A 5,715-nucleotide genomic window follows, 5' to 3' on the forward strand; every position below is an offset into this window, starting at 1 on the left:
AATGACCTGTGGGAGGGGGGAATGTTCTTACACCAAATTGTTTATGGGGCTGTTTCCTTTTTTTTTCAGTCCTATATCTGGGGTCTAGATCTTTTTCAGTCTTAGAATCACAACCCCTATTACACACAGAAATGTGGTGAATTTACATTACTTGCTTTTTGGCTTAATACTATACTTTTCTGAAGGAAAGGTACAGAGTGTTAATTCACACTTATTTTAAGTGACATAAAGCACTGGGTGTCATTGTTAACTTTATAATTACTTAGTTCTTGAAATACTAGAATCAAGGTCCAAACACTGGATCATGCTGTCTAACAAAACTATGGTATGTTTTGTAAAGACTTTAAATTGCTTTGTTTAACAAATGCTTTCAAATTTAATTTAAAAACGTTTAGTAAAAATGGAAAAGCTAAAGGTTGCTACAAGACAATAATTGGGAGTTCTAACAGGACATAATTACTTATATTGGCAACAAAATATTATAATTGGTATTCTGAAGTTTATAATTTGACATGAACATAGCTGACAATGTATGACTTTCATTCATAGTGAAAAAAAATGTGAAAAGTTAAAGACACAAAATTAAAGCTTCTGTTTTGCACATTAAAAGCTGATGTAACAGCACGCGGCTTTTTTTTAAAAAAAGCACCAATGCACGTTATGTGGTTGGAAATATTCAAATTGCCATGTCATCTATTTTCTGAGTACAATTTGAAAAAAAAAATAGCTTGACATCTTACTGAGCACAATTTCTCACAGACATGTACTGTAGAAGAAGCAACATCATAGTTTTAAGGTTTCATTTACCCTGATAACTGCAGGTGGGTGGGTTTGATTTTTAATGCACTGTGGATTCATCAGCAGACACAAAATACAAATATCCAGGGGAAATGTCTAAGAATTATGTTCCTTCCATTTTACACTGTGTACAGTATATACAGTATTTCTATGTAGATGTTTTATAGAATACTAATGTTAATGATTACTAAAAAAAAAATCTGAATTGAACAGATCCAGTGTCTGTACGTAGGTGCCCTCACGTGGTTTCTGGTAACACGCAGACTGCACCTCATTATACAAATAAGAAATGCAGTGGTTAAATCTTAACTATAAAACGTTTTTAAAATAGTGAACTCAAATTTGGTTAATGTTGACAGTGGTTGAAGATCGGAGGCCCATACCTGGGGAAAAAAAAACCCATCAGTGCCATGTTACAGAAAGTACATGGGTCAAGAAAAGCTGTGATAGTGATAGTTAGTGTTCTCGAGCACTGGTGTGGTTTTTGGTGAAATGACATCACAGGGGTCGGGGTGAGGGCTTCTCTGAAAACCTGCCACGCGAACAGCATGGTTTTGCACAGCCTGGTAAGACAAGTGGTCTGTGCGTTTCACACTTTTCAGATATCTGGGCAAGCTAACACCTTTTGTGGTTTTTGTGGTAATTTTTGTTTATCTGGCGTACATCTAATGCGTACATCTGAGTTGGTAGTATTGTAGAACGTGAACCTGTATCTTTTGTACTTTTTTTCAGAATTGACACCCCCACCCCATTATGTTGGGAACACATTGTTTCAACAAAATCACAAATGTTTTTGCTCTGCCATTTTGGTATTGCTGTTCAATTAAATACGCTCACCACAAAAAAAAAGTAATGAAGAAAGATTTTCTAAAATAGAATCCAAGCTTTTGTCAGTGGAATTTAGTTGACATGTATTTATATCTATTATGGATCAATTTAAGTGAAATGGTAAAATAATGGTACCTTGGTAATTTATTGTTGTATAGAATAAAGACTCAGTATTGTATAAAATATATTACCTAGCAATAACTAGGTCATACCTTTTTAGAATTTCAGTTCTGCAGAATGCTTTTATCTTGTTCATTAGCACATCACGTTGCACAAGGCTGGGTCTAAAGAGGATATTACAGAGAAATCAGGTCTTTTTATTTTGAGATAAATGGTGCTCTGTATACGTTTACCTGCAGGACACTGTGAACAATGCAGCATAGGAAGATATTTTTCTCAAATGGGGTTCTTAAAAACTTGGAGGCAAGTGAACACAGTCTACAGATTTTGAAGATTCAAAATAAGAGACTCAACAAACTGATTGTGAATGTTTCATTCATGATTGTTTTGGAATATTGTTAAAAATCTTAATAGGAAACTGACCACTTTAGAAGCAGCCTTAGAAGCAATGGAATGGCAAAGCAAAACTGGACAGCAATTATTGCAGTTGAAGTGAGGTGACAGTCATTGAAAACACTTTTTAAAGAAACAATATGAAAATAATGACTGTATGAATAATTGCTGTATGTCAAATGACATTCATGTCATGTCACATTTAAGAAGACATCAAGACTGTCTCAGGAACAGTAGTGTAGTACGGATTTAGTTTCACTTTTTAAGTACGTTAGCCTACCAGCATTAATATCCTCGATTTTTTAATGACAGCTAGTAACGTGTGTGGCCGTGACTGGAAGTCATACAAACTGTACACTTTTGTTGTTGCTTGCTGGTGATGAATACTTTAAATCAGGTTGCAGTTACTGTCCTGTGGGATTTTGTTCTATAACTCTCATACAGCTACATGAGATCCATATGTACCTGTTCACTGGTTCCAGAGCCCTAGATGCCACAAATGAACCCACATTATCCTAAAAGCCAGCAGCTATATCACCCTGCAACTCACAATTGGCAACCTCCTGAAGCTCATGGGAGACCTCCTGAGAAGCCTAAGGTTGCAGCTGGAAGAGGTTAATGGGGCCAGCAGGGGCTGCTCACCCAGCAGTCTGTATGAGTCATCCTTCAGAAGAGATGAAAAACGAGGGTTCCAACTCTCAGTGGTCATTAAAAATCTCAGGGCATTCCTATAAAAGAATAGGGGTGTTACCCTGGCATCCTGGCCAAATTTCCTATTGGCCTTTACCGATCATGGCCTCCTAATAATTCTCATCACTCTGTTCTCCTTCCCACTGAGAGTTGATGTGTGGTGTGCATCCTGGTGCACTATGGCTGCTGTCACATCATCCAGGTGGTGGTGGAAGAGAGTCCCCATTACCTACAGTATAAAGCGCTTTGAGTGGAGTGTCCAGAAAAGTGCTATATAAGTATAAGGAATTAATATTCAACATTCAAAGGCATTCCAATGTGACAGGTTGTCCCTTGTGTGATTGCAGCACGCAAGATGAAGATGTGGGTTGACCCACTGGAATGTTGTCATGTCCCACAGGAGAGACAGCAAGTGACAACTAGATCAATGTAGCTCCATGAAGGCAGTTGACATCAATCACTACAAGCAGAGATCTGTAGCGAGTAGACACTCCTGCCTTGAGCATCACACTTCATCCCCTTGATTGGTCCGTTGTAGAAAACAATGAATGAGTATATCATCCTGCATGTCTGTGCCACTCTCGCTGACGTCTGTCAGGGTGGTTTATGCAAAACCTTGATTTGTCACTAAAAAAAGACTACTCCACTGCTGATGTCCCACATGCGGTGAAGTCCATCCTCCAACATTCTAATGACACAGAGATGATCTCTTGATTGACTTATTGGTTATTCTATATTTCTCTATCTTGATTTTTGCCAGAATTGGCATTCAGCAGGTTAAATCATACTCATGCCCAACTATCTCATTAATGAGTAGATAATGATTATGCAATGGTCACAATGTAGGTGTATTATTATTACTATTATTATTATTAATAATAATCATAATCGTAAATTAGTGGTGCAACAAACTAGGATTGTGAGATGAATCGATCTAGTAAGAGAGCCTCTCCTTGCTGTCAGCTCTTGCTTTACCCACTACGCAGCATCTGCATCTCAACACAGTCTTGTTCTCGTATTGTAACGGACACTCCTGGTTCTGTGTCAGTGGTGTGGGGAATGACAGGCTGGAGACATCTTTACAGGCTCTCTGACAGGGACAGTTTTACTGCCTATTTCCTTACAGTGGGGCGTGATCATCACAGAGAGAGAAACTGCAAGGCTGGACGCAGAGGAGGGATTCATGGTTATTTTAATAGATTACTATTGTTTCTTTTCGTTGCAGTCCAAAGACATACTGGTAGGTGAACTGGCTTCTGACCAAACTGGCCCTGGTGTGAATGTGTGTCTGCCCTGCAAGGGACCATGGTGTACCCTACCCTTCACCCATTTCTCCAACTCCACCTGTGATCCTGTATTAGTAAAAAAATGGTTGGATGGATCTATTTCAAATGGACATGTGCCATTACAAAACAATGGTAAAATAGCAAGCAAGGTCAGGTAAGAACAGTTTTGCAGAAAGGATAGTTTTCGGTAGAATGATTTATTATGTGGGTTTTGTGACAAAATGTATTTTTATTAGATCAGGTCCCACTCTTATCACAAAAATACAATGTGTCAAAACTCATTTTAACATCAATAAATATACATTTAATATTATTTATATGAACAGCATTTAGATATTGTATATAAATATAATTTTACACATTACAGGTACTGTATATGGAAAAAAGTCGACTTTTCAACGGACATTACAGCTGTACTTACCTAAAAGAAAAGAAAATAGTGGGCTGCACATTATTGTGAGTAAAAATTTAGAGTTTTATGAATGTAAAGAAGTCTCATTGTAATTGTGTCCCATAAATGAGCAATGTGTTTCACTGTCCTACTTTTTAAATGCCAGTACATATTTCATACTTCAAATGCCTTATCACTGTAAAATACATCAATACAACCTACTCAATGTGTTATAACAGAAATATTTGGTTTTAGTCAGTTTCTCACAGGGTGCTTTCCAGTGAGAGCTAAGTTAAGGAATTATAATACAATTATAATACAGGGAAGCAAAAAACAAATTCATTTCAAACAGAAATGTATACTTTAAAAAAGACATTAGATATAATGCAGCCTTAAAGTCTTTAATTCAGTTCAGTTAATTTCCTGTGTTTTATGTGAACACAAATTTTTCAGAAGGAGTGGCTTTTGCTTAATATGCTGATACTATTTTCCTACAATGTTGCACTGGTACCTTAGTACGTCTGGACAGAATTTCAGAAATATCCAGTGACTAGTTTTGACAGGGCAAAAGACAGCCTGACTACAGTATATAACGATGTCTGAGGTCTCCTTAATTAAATCAGATTTAACAGGCTTTTCTCAACAGAAGTGAGAAAACAGGGAAGGGCTAGTTTTATCTGAATTACCTAAGGAACATATTGGATCATAAGCAAGTTTTAATTCTTTCTGAAAAAGATGTAGATCTTTTTCTTTTACTTACACTTTACTTACATTTGACTTTCAATAAGCTTTGTGCCTTCATAAATAAATGATTTAAATCCCACTGTTGCAAGTGATGAAAATAAATGCAAAAATACCAATGACTATGAAATGTCAGTCCTGATTTTTAGATTTTGCTGCTCTACAACTGAAATACTATCCCCCTCCCCACTATCAGTGCTCTTTGTCACACAGGACACGTTTTTACTGTAAAATAGGTAAATTGAACTCCCACAGATTTCTGTGGTTTTCATTCATTTAAAAAACCTGTTGTTTCCACCTCGAGATCTAATCTTTAGACTTAAAAGCATCCTGACCTACACTAACTTGAATTCCGAGACTGAAATGGGTAAACAAATGGGGAGTCTTTTATGAGTCATTTTCAATACCCATTTTAGATTTTTGTTCTCTAATATCTTTTGATATGCAGTAACACTTTTCCATTCAGCG

The sequence above is a fragment of the Lepisosteus platostomus genome, chromosome 3 (assembly GCF_059453375.1).
Source record: "Lepisosteus platostomus isolate fLepPlt1 chromosome 3, fLepPlt1.hap1, whole genome shotgun sequence".
Classification (NCBI taxonomy): domain Eukaryota; kingdom Metazoa; phylum Chordata; class Actinopteri; order Semionotiformes; family Lepisosteidae; genus Lepisosteus; species Lepisosteus platostomus.